General features: G+C 41.8%; 1 protein-coding gene and 1 pseudogene across 4 annotated transcripts in view; one reads left to right on the forward strand and one right to left on the reverse strand.

Annotated features, from left to right (window-relative positions):
- The window catches only part of Tmem117 (transmembrane protein 117), a 443,332-nt gene that overhangs the window by 326,573 nt on the left and 97,066 nt on the right, over window positions 1-19,693 (forward strand). The window lies entirely within an intron of this gene.
- Window positions 12,128-12,251, reverse strand: LOC127201892 (uncharacterized; annotated as a pseudogene).

Here is a 19,693-nt window from a genome sequence, read left to right on the forward strand (position 1 = left end):
TACCATAGTCGCCTGGACAGTGGAAACTGTATGATTGGGCTTTATGTATTCTATGCATGTATAGCATTGAAGTTAATGTAATGAGCCTTTATTTTCATCATGGAAGATTGTCTTTTAATATTGCTGCCTTAGTGAATGGAGAAGTTAATGTAAAAATGGAAGCCAGGTGAGAAGTTCTATGACCATGTTTTGGTGCGTGTGTGTGTGCGTGTGTGTGTCTGTGTGTGTCTGTGTGTGCCTATGTGTATGTGCCTGTGTACCTGTGTGTATGTGTTGAACATATGTATGAATGTGTGCACATGTATGTGTGTGTGCAAAAGTCAATGTTATGTGTCCTTCTTGACAATATTCCACCTTAGTTTTTAAGACCGTGTTTCCACTGAACCTGGAGTTTGTTGGTTCAGCTAGCTGGCTGGTTAGTGATCTCTAGAGTTTTTTATGTGTCTGTCTAGTGCTATTTTTTCACAGTTTATGCATTTAGTCACTGTCTTGTGTCTCACCCTGGCTGGTAATTCAGACACCAGTTGCACTATGCTCTATATCCTGATATTTTTCTCTTTTATTAGATCTGTTGTTTATATGAACGGGTGTCTTGCCTAGAAGTATGTCTGTGTACCATTGCTTGCAGTGCTGGAAGATGTCAGAAGAGGCCATTGGATCCCTTAAAACTGTTCTAGTGGTCACGAGCCACCATGTGGGCACTGGGAACCGAGCCTGGGTCTTCTGCAGGAGTAGCCTAGGTCTTCTGCAGGAGCAGCCTAGGTCTTCTGCAGGAGCAGCCTGGGTCTTCTGCAGGAGCAGCCTGGGTCTTCTGCAGGAGCAGCCTGGGTCTTCTGCAGGAGCAGACTGGGTCTTCTGCAGGAGCAGCCAGTGCTCTTGCTGCTGAGCCAAGTCTTCATCCCTTTCCCTGCTTGTTTTGTAATAACTGGTGATGCTTCCCTCTATGTACAATGTGAATATTTCATCATCTTCAGAATGGCCTGTTGGTAGTATTTCTCTCCTAATGGCTGTTGTCTTTTTTCTTTCCCCTTTGTGATGCTAGGGATGGTACCCAGGTCTTGGGCATGCTAGGTATGCTCCTTACCACAGGAACCACATCCCTATTAGCCTAAACTTCTGTTTCTGAGGATACTAGAGCCAATGCTTCTGAAAGAAGGATGGTGCCTAAGGTGATGCAGTGGAAAAGGCCTCTTGTAGATCTCTCACATGAGGATGTGCTTGGCCAGGACTGTAGAGGACAATGTAAGGAAAGCAACAGCAGATCTTACTAGCTGAGAAAAAAGTTAGGTATAAGGTAAACCTTTGCTATTTAGATGCTATATGAATCAGCAGGACCAAACTGCCCCCAACCACAAAACACATAACATAGATATCACCAAACTCACAGAAACAGATAACTATGCTGACTGTGAAAAAAAAAATGCCAGATTACACCAAAGGCATCTACAATAATTAGTAAGGATAACTAGCATATGTGACAGACAGCCTGTCAGCATGCACTGAAGATTTTGAGCTTTCAATAAAACACTTATTTAAGCCACACAACCCTGCAAATTATGTATAGATAAAATATGTTGCTCCAGAAGTGATAGAACTGGGATTAGAAACTATAAAACCTGGCTTCTAGGGCTAGAAGGTGTAGGGTGTGGGGGAGAAGGAGAGCAACTTGAAAAGCCAGCTTGTCAAGAGCTGAAATAGGATGATCTGAGAGAGGGTGCTAAGGGGTCGGCCTTTTACAGGAAATTTAGAGACCGCATGCCTGAGGAGTAAATGGAGCCAGAACACTGAGTCACCAGAAGGCAGCTCAGGAAAGAAGGGGACAGTAAATCAAAAGTCTACACAGCAGGATGCAGGTCAGTATGATCTAGGACGGCAGAAGGCTGGGGGCAAGTGGTACACCAAAGAGAAGGCTTATCATCTTGTACTGTAGGGCTGAGGTAGAGTGAGCTCTATGCCAAGTAAAGAAACAAGCCGCACTGTCTGCCTTGGGTTGAAAGGTCCTTTGGCTGTTTTGTGGGGTGTGTGTAATAGGAGGGAGGAATCCAAGCAGTCATTCTATCTATGTGAGTGTCAGTGACCTAAGTGAGGAACAAGAGAGTGGCAGAGATTCAGTGTGCATAGCGGAGATAGAGACAAGTGAACCACTTCTGCACATGGGGGTGTTTTCTTCCCAAACTTTGTTCTTCCATTGAGGGGAGATTGTTATAGCATAAAATTAACTGTTTTTAAGTACACAGCACTTGAACAGTGTTTAGTACATTCATAGTGCCAGGAAACCCCAGTCTCTACCACTTTCTAAGATGTTATCATCATCCTAGACAGTGCTCAGAAAATTTCCCCCATTTCCCCCAGGCTCTGCCAGCTGTTGGTCTATAATCTGCATGTGTGTCTTTACCAACTCTATATGTGCCATACTAGCTAGAATAATACACACTATGCAGTTTCTTGCGGCCAGCTTCTTTTACTTCATAGATGCCTTCAAAATTTGTCCATGGAGAACAGTCTTCAACATCCCATTTTTATTCACATCAAAATTGTGTCTTTAATCATGCAAAAATACACATGCTGGCTTGACTAAATACATATTCATATATAACTTTTCTCTCCTCTCCACAACACAACAGGTGCGATGACCATTGTTATATGGAGAAAACTATATTAATATCTTCAATGTTTATTCCAGTACATTTCTTCCATTTATTCTAATCCATTTCTTCTTTTATACTCCAAATCATGTTTGGAAGTTTTGAATATTTAAAGAGATAAGCCCACAGGAGATCTGTGGTGCCCAGGGTCAGCCGGACTTTCAGCCAATCAGCTTTGACAATGGGCAGATCCTGGAACTTTGAAATTGTTTAAGGATTGTTCAAGACCTGGGCAGGAGCAAGGAGCCAAGAAGAGGAATCAAAGTAGCACACATGCCACCATCTTACCCCATAGGCTCAGCCTCTTTTCTAAGTCATTTCAACTTTTAACTATAATAAATATTGCGACAATGAACAGTCATGCAAAAGTTTTTCTGTGGCTTTATGTTTTTATTTCTTTGGAAATGAAATAACTGGAAAAAGAGCTCATGAGCAATGTTAACACACATGAAACAGCTTTCACCTCAGAGGAAGTAAGTCACAATTTATTCTGGAGCCAGGGATAAAGAAACATATTACTGGGCACCAGCGGCACCAGCATCAGCAGTGGCAGTGGCTGAGGTTTGCAGCTCAGAGCCTTCTGGTGGAGGCGATTGGTGTGGTGGCCGGTGGGAGTTGCTGCGGGAGAGGGGACTCTGGGCAGGATTTGGGTCGCGTGGTGCCTTGGTACCCAGACTGGACTTGGCAAACAGTTCGGCCCCAGAGTCCCGGGTTCTGGGTCATCTCAGCAAGAAATTCTGCCTGAGGCACTAGCTCAGCACAGCCACAGCTTCCCTGCTGTGGAACAGGCTGGGCGGAGTGCTCAGTTCCACCCTAGGCACCACCTCAGCTCAGCGGCAGCTCCCCTGTGGTGACACAGTGTGGGTAGAGCGCTCAGTTCCTCCGGCTCTAAGACTCTGGTTGGACACAGTGTGCAGTTTGAATCCAGAATTCCTGACTGAGCTTGGCGGACAGTTCGGGCCCTGAGTCAATAACTGACCAGAGCATGCACTTTAGGCAAAAAGCCCCTAGCTGAGCTTGGTGCACAGTCCCAGCCCAAAAATTTTGGCTGGACCCTATGTGCATTTTGGGCCCAGAATCCCTAGCTGAGCTTGGCAGACAGTTCAGGCCCTAAGAATCTAGCTGAGTTCAGCCCGTGGTTCGGTCCCAGTGCTCCTGGCTGGACTTGGCAGGGAACACAGAAGGCTGTGGATACCTTGGCCTGACCCAACGCTCATTCAGAGACCCAAAACGATTGCAGGACCCACAGCACAGGGGAGCGGAGGATCACTGGCTGTGAGAGTCCAAAACAACAGGGCTAACCTCCTAACATCCACACCAGTGAAGCATTAGAGCTTCCAGCCTAGGCAAATCATGAGAAAACAAGTGAATCTATCATCAGACTCCCTCCATCCAACTCTGGAAGCTACCCAACAAAAACAAAGACGGCAGGTTGTCTAAAGGACAGCGAAAAAGCATACGCAAAAAAACCCAAAACAACATGGTGTCTCCAGTTTCCAGCTATCCCAAAGAAAACAACCCAGAGAACTCAAATACAACAGAAATACAAGAAAATGACCTCAAATCCTTAGTAATGAGGATGATAATGGAGGAAACAAATAAAATTCATAATCAAATGCAGGAGGATGCAGCCAAACAGGTGAGAGACATAAAAGAAGCATATAGAGTGGAACTGGAAAAATTGCAGAAAAATGCAAACAACCAGATGAAAGAAATAAATAAAACGGTTCAAGCTCTGAAGACCCATAAAGAGGCAATGGAAGAAACGCAGGAATATACAAACAATCAGATGAAAGAAATCAAAAAATCAGTTCAAGATCTGAATATGAAAATGGATTCAATGATAAACACAGACAGAAGAAAAACGAGAACATGAGACCTCAGAGAAGAAGGCGAGCAACACAGAGGTGAGCTTTTCTAACAGAATCCAAGAGATGGAAGAACGAATCTCAGGTCTAAAAGATACAATCACAGATCTTGAAGCAACCATTAAAGAAAATGCCAAATCTGGAAAACTCCTGACACAAAACATCCACGAGATTAAGGAAACCATGAAAAAAAGAAATTTGAGGATAATAGGCATGGAAGAATGAGAAGATATCAGACTCCAAGGCCCAGAAACTATTCTCAACAAAATCATAGAAGAAAATTTCCCCAATCTAAAGAAAGAGATGCCTATAAACATACAAGAGGCCTACAGAACACCAAATAGAATTGACCAGAAAAGAAAAACTTCCCATCACATAACAATCAAAACACAAAATATACAGAACAAAGAATAAATATTAAAATCTGCAAGGGAAAAGGGCCAAATAACATTTATGGCAAACCTATCAGAATTACATCCGACTTCTCAGCAGAGACCATAAAAGCCAGAAGGGCCTGGACAGAGATCCTGCAAACCCTAAGAGACCACAGATGCCAGGCCAGACTACTTTACCCAGCAAAACTATCAATAACCATTGATGGAGAAAACAAAATATTCCATGACAAAAACAAATTCAAACAGTACCTATTCACAAATCCAGCTTTACAGAAGGTACTAGAAGGAAAACTCCATCCCAAAGGGTCAAGATACAACCAAAACTACCCAGGAAATAGATAACTATCCCATGGCAAAAACACAACTACACAAACGCTCGACTGGTAACAACATCAAAATTAAGACTCTTAACAGTCACTGGTCATTAATATCTCTCAACATCAATGATCTCAATTCTCCAATAAAAAGACACAGACTAACTGAATGGGTGCATACACAAGACCCAACATTCTTCTGCATTCAAGAAACACATCTCACCCATAACGATAGGCATTACCTCAGGGTAAAATGTTGAAAAAAATATTCCAAGCAAATGGTCACAAGAAGCAAGCAGGTGTAGCCATTTTAATATGGAACAAAATAGACTTTCAACCAAAATTAATCAAAAGGAATGCGGAAGGACACTTCATACTCATCAAAGGTAAAGTCAACCAAGATGACATCACAATTCTGAACATCTATGCTCCCAATACAAGGGCACCCACATTTGTAAAAGATCTGCTAAAAAAGCTTAAACCACACATCGATCCCCACACAATAACAGTGGGAGACTTCAACACCCCACTCTCACTGAAGGATAAGTCATTGAAACAGAAACTAAGCCGAGAAATAACATCATTAAACAATGCCATGGGTCAAATGGATCTAACAGATATCTATAGAACCTTTCACCAAAACAAGAAAGAATATACCTTCTTCTCTGCACCCCATGGAACCTTCTCCAAAATTGATCACATCGTAGGTCACAAAGCAAGTCTCAACAGATACAAGAGGATTGAAATAATACCTTGTATCCTATCAGATCACCATGCTCTTAGGCTGCAATTCAACAACAACAGAAATAACAAAAAGCCTACACGTACGTGGAAACTAAACAACTCTCTGCTAAATGACACCTGGGTCAGGGAAGAAATAAAGAAAGAAATCAAGGAGTTTCTGAAATTCAATGAAAATGAAGAAACAACATACCCAAATTTGTGGGATACATTGAAAGCAGTGCTAAGAGGAAAATTCATAGCACTAAGTGCCTTTAAAAAGAAATTGGAAACATCGCACATAAGCATCTTAACGACACAACTGGAAGCCCTAGAAGAAAAAAAAAGAAGCAGAAACACCCAAGAGGAGGAAACGTCTGGAAATAATCAAACTCAGGGCTGAAATAAACAAATTAGAAACTAAGAAAACAGTACAAACAATCAACAAAACCAAAAGCTGGCTCTTTGAGAAAATCAACACGATAGACAGACCGTTAGCCAAACTAACTAAAAGGCAGAGAGACAGTATTGAAATCAACAAAATCAGAAATGAAAAGGGAGACATAACAACAGACACTGAAGAAATACAAAGAACCATAAGATCCTACTTTGAAGGCATATATGCCACAAAATTTGAAAATCTAAGGGAAATGGACAATTTTCTTGCCAAAGTTGAATGAAGAACAGATAAACAAGCTAAATAGTCCCATTTCCCCTACAGAAATAGAAGCAATCATTGATAGTCTCCCAACCAAAAAAAGCCCAGGGCCAGATGGTTTCAGTGCAGAATTCTACCAGACCTTCAAGGGCGAGCTAATACCGATACTCTTCAAGCTACTCCAAAAGATAGAAATGGATGGAAAATTACCAAATTCATTCTATGAGGCCGTAGTCTCATTGATACCTCAACCTCACAAAGACTCAACAAAGAAGGAGAATTTCAGACCAATTTCTCTTATGAACATTGATGCAAAAATACTAAATAAAATACTTGCAAAACGAATACAAGAACACATCAAAGATATCATTCATCAATGCCAAGTAGGCTTCATTCCAGGCATGCAGGGATGGTTTAATATACGGAAATCCATCAATGCAATCCACCATATAAACAAACTGAAAATAAAAGCTACATGATCATCTCTTTAGATGCAGAGAAAGCATTTGATAAAATCCAACACCCATTCATGTTTAAAGTTTTAGAGAGATCGGGGATACAAGGCACTTTCCTCAACATAGTAAAGGCTATATACAGCAAGCCAATAGCCAAAATCAAAGTAAATGGTGAGATAGTCAAGGAAATTCCTCTCAAATCGGGAACAAGGCAAGACTGCCCACTCTCTCTATATCTCTTCAATATAGTACTCGAAGTTCTAGCCAGAGCAATAAGACAACAAAAGGAGATCAAGGGTATCCAAATGGGAAAGGAGGAAGTCAAATTATACCTATTTGCAGATGATATGATAGTGTACATAAGTGACCCTCAAAATTCCACCAGAGAACTCCTACAGCTGATAAGCACCTTCAGCAAATTAGCTGGATACATAATTAACTCAAAAAAGTCTGTAGCCTTCCTATACACAAATGACAAGCTTGCAGAGGAAGAAATTAGGAAAACCACACCTTTCACATTAGCCACAAGCAATATAAAATATCTAGGAGTTACTCTAACTAAGCAAGTGAAGGACTTGTTTGAAAAAATTTCAAAACTCTGAAGAAAGAGATTGAAGATGACCTGAGAAGATGGAATGATCTTTCTTGCTCATGGATCTGGAGAATTACTATAGTAAAAATGGCCATCCTACCAAAAGCAATCTACAGATTCAATGCAATCCCTATCAAAATACCTACACATTTTTTAAAGACATTGAAAGTTCAATTCTGAACTTCATATGGAAAAACAAAAAACCCAGAATAGCTAAAACAATCTTGTACAATAAAAGGTGCTCCGGAGGAATCTCCATACCTGATCTCAAACTGTACTATAAAGCAATAGTAATTAAAACAGCATGGTACTGGCACAGCAACAGGCTGGTTGATCAGTGGAATCGAATCGAAGACCCAGATATGAATCTACACACATATGGTCACTTGATTTTTGACAAAGAAGCCAAATCCATTCAATGGAAAAAGGATAGCATCTTCAACAAATGATGCTGGTCTAACTGGATGTCTATGTGTAAAAAAATGCAACTGTACCCATATTTGTCACCTTGCACAAAACTCAAATCCAAGTGGATTAAAGACCTCAACATAAAATCAGAGACACTAGGTCACTTAGAAGAAAAAGTGGGGAAGAGCCTGGAACATATTGGCACAGGAGACAACTTCCTGAACAGAACACCAATGGTCCAGGCCTTAATGTCAACCATTAATAAATGAGACTCTGTAAGGCAGGAGACACTGTCAAGAGAACAAAGCAACAGCCTACAGACTGGGAAAAGATCTTCACCAACCCTACATCTGACAAAGGTCTAATATCCAAATATATAACGAACTCAAGAAATTAAACACCACCAAACCAAATAACCCAATTGAGAAATAGGCCTCAGAACTAAACAGAGAATTCTCAACAGAGGAATATCACATGGCTGAGAAACACTTAAAGAAATGCTCAACCTCCTTAGTCATCAGGGAAATGCAAATCAAAACAACTCTGAGATGCCATCTTACTCCCATCAGAATGGCTAAGTTCAAAAATTCAAGCGACACCACATGCTGGCGAGGATGTGGGGAGAGAGGAACACTCCTTCATTGGTGGTGGGAATGCAAACTAGTACAGCCACTTTGGAAATCTATCTGGTGCTATCTCAGAAAAAGGGGAATAGGGCTTCCTCAAGACCCAGCTATTCCACTCCTTGGAATATACCCAGAAGATGCTCCAGCACACAACAAGAAAATTTGCTCAACCATGTTCATAGCAGCCTTATTCATAATAGCCAGAACATGGAAACAGCCTTAGTGTCCATCAGTAGAAGAATGGATAAAGAAAATGTGGTACATATACACTATGGAATACTACTCAGCCATTAAAAACAAGGAATTCCCGAAATTTGTGGATAAATGGATTGAGCTAGAAATGATCATAATGAGTGAGTTAACCCAGAAGCAGAAAGACTCAAATGGTATATACTCACTTCTATCTGCATACTAGCCCAAGGGGCATGTCCCATGAAAGCCTTCACTTACCAGGAAGCTGGGACAGAGGGGAGGACCTCCTATTGGGACTCTAAATGAGAGAAGCATGGGAGAATAGCAAAGTAGAAGGATCCAGAGTGTCCTAGAAACCTACAAGTAGAAAATTATGATAGGCAGATTTGGGCCCAGGGGTCCCACTCAAACTAAGGCACCAGCCAAGGATAATACAGGAGGTAAACTTTAAAGCCCTACCCAGATCTAGCCAATGGTCAGAATATTCTCCACAGTTGAGTGGCGAGTGTGATATGACTTTCTCACGTACTCTGGTGCCTCACATTTGACCATGTCCCCTGGAGGGGGAGACCTGGTGGCACTCAGAGGAAGGACAGCAGGTTACCAAGAAGAGACTTGATACCCTATGAGCATATACAGGGGGAGGTAATCCCCCTCAGGAACAGTCATAGGGGAGGGGAATAATGGGAAAATGGGGGGAGGGGAAGAATGGGAGGATACAAGGGATGGGATAAACATTGAGATGTAACAAGAATAAATTAAGAAAAATAATTTTAAAAAAAGAAACATATTACCCCTAAGTTCTATGTTCCAACATATAACAATTTTATTAAGTTTTTGTAGTGACAAAATGAAGAAAAGAATAAGTCAAGACATTTTTCAAATACTTCAAGGCAAACATGGGTTTGCCAGACTAAAGAAACCTGTGTTAATCTCTGCCAAGGCCTCAGATAATGTGTGACTACATCAGCTTTGGTTTAAATCTCAGTTTTAATTTCGTATTTAGTGAAAGGATTTTAAAATTTAATCTAGTTTTTCTAATGAATTATTTTTGTTAACATTCCTAAGAGAAGATCAATACTTAATGAAACTTTTTTGTTGTAAATGGATAATTGAGCATTAGAAAATGCGTTTGTTCACAACCGTTTACTTTCATTTGTGCTCATTAGATAACCAAAGCAGGGTGCATTTTTGGCATTATTTTTTTTTCTATTGATCTAACTGCATAACTACTAATTACAGGCAAAGATGAAAGCACAAGGATAAAGAAGTCATCTTAGCGATGCTTGGGATGGTGGTAGGGAAATTATCCAAAAGAGAACTACAATGGGGGCATTTGGGGTGATGTCATAGAGCAAGATACTTATCAATGATTCCACATCTAAAAGTAAATCTTTTTATTGGGTGTTTGTGAGCTTCACATGATATACCGAAAGCCCACTCATCTCTGTCTCTTCATACCTGCCCTCCAACCTTGTACCCTCCCCCATAAGAGACGGGGGGGGAATCTTGTTGTGGAAGCTATATTGTGTCCCACATTATATCTTTTTGTCCACATTTCTTTGCTTTCCCATGTTTATTGCACTGAGTCATTGGTCTGGTATGAGGCCTCTGGCTTCTTCTGCTGTATTATCAGTACTAGAACGTCACTAGGACTTCTGTGTTTCCCTGTGACATGGAGATCCTGTGGCTTTTAATCTGCAGCACTGGCCCTTCCATGTGCTCTAGCAGTTCATTGATGGGGTACATGCTGGGGTGGACCTACTCAAAGCTCTGGGCCTACTCAGGCCCAGGCCTGAGAGGCATCTGAGCTTGTCATCTCTCCAGCTCTCCCACACTCTCATCATCAGAGTGAGCTTTCCTGCCCTGGCCTGGCCGGCCCATCCAATGCTGCAGCTAGCAAGGGGCAGAGCCAGATTTCCTGCTGTTATGCCTTCAGGGTTGGATTAGCTGTGCCCGTGCCATCAGGGATAGCTCAACTCTGCTGCCAGGTGAGGTGCAGGGCCCACTCTCCTATTTCAGCCAGTGAGGGACAGGACCAGTTCTCCCACTCTGATGACTTCTGCCTTCCATAGGTGTTGAGGAACTAGAGTAGGGAGGAGGGTCCTGCCACTGCACAGTAGACAAAAGCCAGCACTGGCTGTCCCGTGCCCATGCCCTCAGGGCTGGCTCACTTGCCACTCCGCATCCAGGACTAGCTCTACTATGCTGCTTAGGCGAGAGCCAGGTCTCTACTCTTGCCTGCTGTGGGTGGCAAGGGATAAAATGTCAACCCCTCTCCCTTTCCCGTGTCACCTCACAGCAGACAAATGGCTGGGCCAGCTCTCCCTTGCTCATTCCCTTGAGCCAGCTCACCCACAACCCCTCTGCCAAAATCAGCTCTACTGAGCTGCCCAGCTGAAGTGCAGGGCTTGCTCTCCTGAGTGCTGCAGCTGGTGAGGGGCAGAGCCAGCTCTCCTGCTCTCATGGCCCCAGGGCCCAGGTCTCCTGCCAGCCACAGGTGATGAGGGGTGAAAGATCGCGGCATGTATCCTTTTTTCATACCACTGCACAGGAAACAAGTGGCAGCACCAGCTCTCCCATGCTCACACCCTCGGGGTAATCTCACTGCCATCTCCAGCAACCAGGGACAGCTCTATTATATACTTCCTGGGAAACGTGTGGGTCCCACTCTCCCAAGTACTGCAACTGCATTCATGCCCCCAGGGCCAGTTATCCCATGATGCCCAGGTGAGGTGTGGGACCAGTTTTGCACAGCATATTCCTTGGAGAAAGTCCAGTCCAAAAACAGCCTCATGGCCTTTGGTGGTAATAAACCCCTGCTGCTGCAGGGCTATGGACCCAAATGTGGCCCCCAGTGGCAGCACAGGCTGGGACCCCATCTTGGTCCTAGGTGGTATCACCAGGTCCTCACATCAGGATGTTCCTCACTACCCTGGAGTCTCCAGTTCTGCCTCTCTTTGTTATCCTACCATCCTTCTCTTTCTCTTTCTCTTCCATTTCTCCATCACTTACCTCCTCTGCCCTTCCAGGCCTGCAAAGCACCAGACTGGTGTTTCTTTCAGGGTAGAGTCTTGCACAGGCCCCATGGCACCAGAGTGCTGGTCATCTCAGCTTGCTCCTCACCTGAGCCCATCTGTGTGGCCCCAGACAGGGTTTGTCTTGTTTCTAGCTTGCTCCCCACCCTGGGAGCCCATCTGGGCCTGCACAGTGCTGGACTGGTGGTCATCTTTCAGGCTTGCTTTTAGGGAGAGAGAGTTAGGCTCCTAATCATTCAGGTGTTCACAGATCAGAACACTTCTTTTAGGCATAACCTCTCTTCTCTCTGCCACCTACTTGTGACACAGCTGCCACACCTACAATGCCCGTAGGGGAAGTATGATTCAACATCTCGAGCCAATAGTCTGTATGGCCTGCCTTAGTTATTTTACTCTCCTGTTAATACCCCCAAAAGACAGACCTAGGATCATGAAACAGCTAGTTTCCCCAGTGTGGCCACATGATTAACTATCATCTTCGTTTGTCTCCCGCTGTGTCTTTAATTGGCATATTAAGACAGGAACCAAGCTTAACTAGTAAGGTTGTTGGATTTGGAGCTTTTGTTTTTCCCCTTAGAACTCTGGTTATACTATAGACTGAAAAGAATTTGGGCTTGATTTAGCAATTATAATTTATGCAAACACTTATAAAGCAATGCACTATCAAGCAAATGATATAAAAAATACAAGCACATGTTAACAATACATAAATTTACATCATCATATACATATCTTAAAATTAGGTAGAGTGTTCAAGAACTTTAAAAAATATATTTAAAGTAAGCACAGGTTTGGTGGCTTAGTTCTTTTTTAGGACATAAGTTGACAAAAACAAACAAACAAACAAACAACATCCCTCAAGTACATGAAAAAAAAAAAAAAAAAACAGCCCACCATGGGCACATGTAACAATGTGTTTCTTAGAAAACTAAAGTAGAAAATGTACAGCTTTATTATTTTAAAAAGTAAGAATGACTCAGTGAAAGGCTATAATGCCAAAGGTGAGTCTTGCTTTATAGAATTAGATTGCTACCTTTTTCTGTTCAATGATCATAGGGCTGGTGAAATGGCTTCTCACATACAGCAGATTGCTGCCAAGCCTGAAGACTTGAGTTCAATCCACAGGACCCACCATGGTGGAATGAAAGAATGGACGGACATACACACACACATACACACATACATACACATACCCCACACACCCACCTCCCCACCCCACCCACAGAGAGAGAGAGAGAGAGAGACTCACACACCATGGCATATACTTATAATTATAGACACATACAAACTAAATTAATAAAACCTTTAAATTATATCCAATCACTTAGTCAGTAAAGAGGAAGATGGTATACCATCACATTTTTCTCAGTGTCATGTTTGGCCAAAGCTTTTTTTTCTGTTAATTTACAGTAGATGTGAGCTATATGTACTTTTTGTGCTTGATTGTTAGCTGAACTGAAAAGGAAAAGGTGTACATGGCATCAGAGTTTCAACCTCAGAAAGTGACAACACATACATTTCTGTCTGTGAATATCATAAATACCCCTTTCTCAAGACATTGCATCCTGGCCATACTGAAGGATTATGGTTAGGGTCTCCTCTTTTACTGAAGCCGTAAACCATGGGCCAGCAAAGCAGCATTGAACAGAGGATTCTCTTTGGGAAGACCGTCACCTCTGGAGGGATCAAGTGAGCTAGGAGCTGCAGAAAGCATTCTCACACAGTCTTTAAGATTTAAGGGTAAAGTTGGCCATGCATGGTGGTTGCAATCCAGAATTTGCTGCATTGGGAGGGTGGTTCTCCCACTCTGTATCAGCTTGTTCTGCGCATTTTATGGGAGACATGAGGGGTTCAAGATACTGGGAGTTTTATCCTCCAGGGTTTCTTCCTGCCTGACCCAATAAATCTAGGAATCCATCTAACCTAGGAATGAGCTATGGATAAGCTTACTTTTAAAAAAATCTTTGTTGCTAGCGGCATTCATTAAAAGTGGGCCTCCAGCCAAGGAAACAAAAGCAAAGAAGCCAAGATAACATGTAATACAATATAAGCAGTGTTTAGAAGGACAAATGGGCCTAAGGAAAGCATAGAAATTCACCAACAGTGGTGTAAGACAGATCTTAGTGAAGGCACCCCTCCCCATATCATAGTCGCGGAGGGGCAGAGGCATGGCTCTCGATTGCCACCATTTCCCTAGACTTTTAAGGATCCCAACTCAAACCAAACTAGAATTTATGGCATTGGTATTGAACGGAATCCTAGGACTAGCCAGCATAAAAGCAAATCTAGAATTAGAGCTTTAAAGTTGTTTTAAGACAAGCTGATCAAGGTGTGTGTGGGATCTCTGCTAAAGGCCTCTGCTGCTGTACGACCCATTTGGCTTTTGTTTTGATGGAAGCCAGGTCCGCTCTTACATACACCTAACAGTCACAAGGATTAAGTCCCAGAGGGAGGCAGATGATAAGATGGCCTAAGATCATCCACCTTCCTTCATCATTCAGTTGCCTGTCGGTTGGCCAGTCAGGTACAGTAAGGAAATTTTACTGGAATTTCCATTCACAGTAACATGGTAATCCTACGACATTTTGAAGACTTGCGCCTACCAAGCCGCTTACTGTGCCAGAAACATTTGATATTCCTGCCAGTGACTGGAGGGTTTGATTGGCTCCACAGTCCACAGTAACACTTGTCTGTCTGAGGCTTTTATATTGGCTCTCCAGTGAATGTGATGCTCCCTTCTCTGACAGTTTTGATTTGCATTTCATTTGTGACTAATGCCACTGCACACCTTTCCACTTGCCTGCTGGCCATTTGTAAACCCCACTTGATGTCATATTAAAATTCCTTACCCAAGTTTAAATTGGAGTTTTAAAAAAACCAATTTAAAATTGAATTGCTCTTTTTTTTTTTTTTGACTTGTAAGAATTCCTTCTGTATTCTGCCTATTTCTGTGTTCTCATTTGACAAAGATTGTCAAATGTTTTCTCCCGTCTTGAAAGTTGTGATTTCACTTTCCTTTGCTATACTTCGAAGCACAAGACACATAAGGATATCTTCTGAAGCACAAAATTTTAATTTAGATGAAATCCAATGTATCTATATTTTTATTCCTTGTATATTGCATCTGAGAAGCAGCTGCTGAATGTAAGAAGACAGATTCTCTTCTGAGCATTTCTTTGAAGAATTTCATAATTTCAGTCTTTCTGTTTAGATCTTTGACTAATTTAAATTAACTGACCGATCTCTCTGTCTCTCTGTCTCTGTCTCTGTCTCTGTCTCTGTCTCTCTCTCTCTCTTTCTCTCTCTCTCTCTCTCTCTCTCTCTCTCTCTCTCTCTCTCTCTCTCTCTCTCTCTCTCTCTCTCTCTCTCTCTCTCTCACACACACACACACACACACACAGTATGAAGTCATTTACAAATTCACTGCCTTGCTTGGGTTTTAAAGTTGTACAAGCACCATTCACAAGAAGCTCTGCTTTTTCCCCACTAAGTGATGTTGGCTCCTTCCCAAAAGTCAATTGGAGAAAGACAGATGGGTTGGTTTCTAGTTCCTCAATTCCATATATACACATATATATGTATATTATAAGTACATATAAAATATGTACCTATAATATGCATAAAAATATATAGCGTATATGTATGATATATACGCATGTAAATATATGTATACACACATATATTTATATTTATACATTTGTCCTATGCCAAGGACCCCTCCAATTTCTGAATTAATTTTCAGGCACTTTTAGTTATTTGTTACTGATATCTAGTATCATTCCATTGTTATCTTTAAATTTTAACTGTTTTAAATGTATGTTTATTTATTTATTCTTGTGTGTGTGTGTGTGTGTGTGTGTGTGTGTGTGTGTGTGCACATGCCCATGTCTATGCTCAGATGCCATGGCATGAGTGTGGGGGTCAGAGGATGGCCAGCAGCACAAGTCAGTTCTCTCCTTCCACCGTATGGGCTCCAGGGATGGACCTCAGGTTTTCAGGCTTGACTGCAGGTACATGTGTCCCCTGAGCCGTCTGACTAATCCACCCTTAAAACATTTTCCATTTGCTTTATGACCCTCAATGGTTCATGCTGAAGAATGACGCATGTGCTCTAGAAAACTGTGTGCATTCTTCTTTTGAAAGATGGCGGATCTGGGCCCAGGGGTCCCGCTCAAACTATGGCACCAGCCAAGGACAATACACACAGTAAACTTCGAACCCCTACCCAGATCTACCCAATGGACAGGGCATTCTTCACAGTTGAGTGGAGAGTGGAGTCTGACTTTCACACGAACTCTGGTGCCCCATATTTGACCACGTCCCCTGGATGGAGAGGCCCGGTGGCACTCAGAGGAAGGATAGCAGGTTACCAAGAAGAGACTTGACACCCTATGAGCATATACAGGGGGAAGAGGTCCCCCTCAGGCACAGTCATAGGGGAGGGGAGTAAGGGGAAAATGGGAAGGAGGGAGGAATAAGAGGATACAAGGGATGGGATAACAATTGAGATGTAATATGAATAAATTAATAAAATATATTTTAAAAAAAGAAAAAAAGAAAGAAAGATGGAAAAATCCCATGTGTCTGTTTGGTTTAATACACATTTAGAATCTCCTAGTTCTTTACCTCCTGTATAGCCATTCAGTAAGGTTTTTGGAGAGTTAAACCATTACTGTTGATCATCTTTAACAGGATTTTCTTTAATTCTCTCTTGTCAGATGTAGGACTCTGCCCAATGCATGCCTGTCTATTAGTTACAGCTGCTTGGTGAATTAGCACTTCTTTCCATTAGACAGTCTGTTTCTTTGCCTCTAGTCACAGGTTGGGTCCCACGGCCTCTTTTCTCTGTAATACAGGTGTCCTGCACCTCTTTTGGCTGAAATCGGTGTGATATTCTTTTAGCCGTCCTGTTACTTTCAAGCTGCATGCACCTTGGAATCTCAAGTGTGTCTCCTGCAGGCCTTGTATCTTCCAAAGCTTTGTCCTGTCAGCTTGCATCCAGTGCAGATCCTGAATGCAGCTTCCTAGTTGAGGGTGTGCTGTCTGCTGACCTTCTGCATGGTCTTCTTCCTTTAGAGTTCTGTTTTTCCATTACTCTTCTCTTTTGTGTAAAATAGGTTGCCTAAATTCCCATTTTGTTTATTTTTGTATATTTTAAATTATATTAAAAGTGATTGCCATAGCAGTTAGCAATTAAAATTGTCACTTAAAGCAGCCATGCTTGGATTACTTCCAATTTACTTGCGTTTTCACAGAGAAGTGTTAATGGAGTCCAGTTATTTGTTTTTTATTGGCTATACCTTCCTTCTTGTACCCACACACTTTTTCCAGGTCATGGTCACCTACATTTTCCTCTATATTATCTTCTTCTGTGTTATCTTCTGATCTGTATTTTCACACACTGTGGTTGAAGTTTGCTGAACTAATCCTTGAGATGTGAAATGCACTATGTGGGTTCATTTTCTGCAGGGAATCTGGCAGTCCCTTTGTTTCATTTATTCCACAGAATCCCTGCCATCCTGGAATCTAAAGTCTGGTGAATGTTTCTGAGCAGGTGCATTTGCTGGGTCTCCATTCTGTCCCATGACTTTGTTTGTGCACTTTCTCTCTGGTGTGAGTACTGTTCTGTTTACTGTGGCCTGATGTTACGAAGCACAAGTTAATGTCATCAGTTATTAGACTCTAAAATAGATCATGATCACAATCCTTCACCTTTACTGTCTATAAGATTTTAGAATCTCTGTATATTTACAACTTGTTGAGATTTTTGACTGAAATTGAATTAAAGCCATAGGTAATTATGTCAGAATCCTCACCTTAGCAATATTAAATTTTCCTGCTCAAGTATGAGATGTTTTCCATTTATTTAGGGGTCTTAATTTTATTTATTATCATAGTTTTATCATTGTGTTCTGGCCCGGCCTGCTGGGGTTCGACTAACACTCGGAAGGAGAATTCTCCTGTATAGGGACAGAACACAAGACATGAAGAAGGAGAGCAAGTCTTTGATCAAGCTCTCAAATTTTATTTTTCAGGTAAAAGGTTTTATAGGCACGGGGGTGGGGGCATGGGTATTTGCATAAGCGAGACTTGCTATGGATACCTAACTCTGAAATGCTCCAGCAGGTGTCTACCTTTACAGCTGCTATAATCACAGAAGAGAAAGAAATTCCAGAGGGGAAGGGAAGTTGTAAAAGATCTGGCTAATCAGGAAAAAGTTCCTGGAACTGCTGCTCGCAGGCAGCTGGCCTTTAATCTGATTTTACCAGTAGTCTTACTGGAAAAGCTAGTTTATAGCCAGAAAGGAGTAGCTCTTACTATGAGCTCAGGGGTCTTAGAATGACTGTCCCCCACAATAAACCACAACAGGTGTCTAACTGCCGAACCATGACAGGGTCAACTGGTTTCTGGTAAATGACAGACTTCTGGAGAAATAGGAATCTAGGCTCTGACAAAATGGCTGAACATTGGCCATATGGCCTACCATCCCCAACAGTCTTCATAAAGTTTTTTTCTGTATCTTGATAAATTAATATGTATTTCTTAGGTAAGAGTATTCCTTCTTTCTGGTACCAATTGAAACATTGTTTTATCAAGTTAAAGTTTAAGCTCAGTCACAGAACAAAACCAAAAAACATGAAAGTAGGAAGGGAGTCCTTGGAGTTTATAAAGGTGGGATGACATAAAAGAGGGTTGGGGTGGCAGTAATCAGAACGCAGCCGTACAGGTAGGAAATTCTCAGTCTACAAACTTAGTAAGAGTTATACAAATTAGCCTTCCATTTGACACCTAGGGACAGCTTCACTAGAATATGTTAAATTTCATCTAATGCTTTCTTGGTGTTCACAAACATTATTTTTATCTTTTGATTTATTTATCAATTAAGTCTTAAGGGAGAAAGATTATTCTCTGTCTTGCTATCTTCTTTCAAGGAAGCTGAATATTTTTATAATTCTAAGAAATATCAAATACATGGAAATTTAATTATATGTAATATATAGAAACAGGCAATTAAATTAAATATTTTATATACGCATTCATATATGTGTGTGTATGTGTACATATATGTATTGGAAGAGAAAGATAGACAGGCAGACATATGGACAGAGACAGAAAACATTGAAATAATAGCTATCAAGTACTCCAAACTAATGTAAAGAAATAGATAATTATAGAGATCCTCATATGTGCTACTTTTCTCCAGTGATTAAAAACAAGGAATTCCCGAAATTTGTGGATAAATGGATTGAGCTAGAAATGATCATAATGAGTGAGTTAACCCAGAAGCAGAAAGACTCAAATGGTATATACTCACTTATATCTGTATACTAGCCCAAGGGGCATGTCCCATAAAAGTCTTCACTTACCAGGAAACTGGGACAGAGGGGAGGACATCCTATTGGGACTCTAGATGAGAGAAGCATGGGAGAATAGCAAAGTAGAAGGATCCAGAGGGTCCTAGAAACCTACAAGTAGAATATTATGATAGGCAGATTTGGGGCCAGGGGTCCCACTCAAACTAAGGCACCAGCCAAGGACAATACAGGCGGTAAACTTTAAGCCCCTACCCAGATCTAGCCAATGGTCAGAACATTCTCCACAGTTGAGTGGAGAGTGGGGTATGACTTTCTCACGTACTCTGGTGCCTCACATTTGACCATGTCCCCTGGAGGGGGAGACCTGGTGGCACTCAGAGGAAGGACAGCAGGTTACCAAGAAGAGACTTGATACCCTATGAGCATATACAGGGGGAGGTAATCCCCCTCAGGAACAGTCATAGGG

This window comes from Acomys russatus, chromosome 17 (assembly GCF_903995435.1).
Source record: "Acomys russatus chromosome 17, mAcoRus1.1, whole genome shotgun sequence".
In the NCBI taxonomy this organism is placed as follows: Eukaryota; Metazoa; Chordata; class Mammalia; order Rodentia; family Muridae; genus Acomys; species Acomys russatus.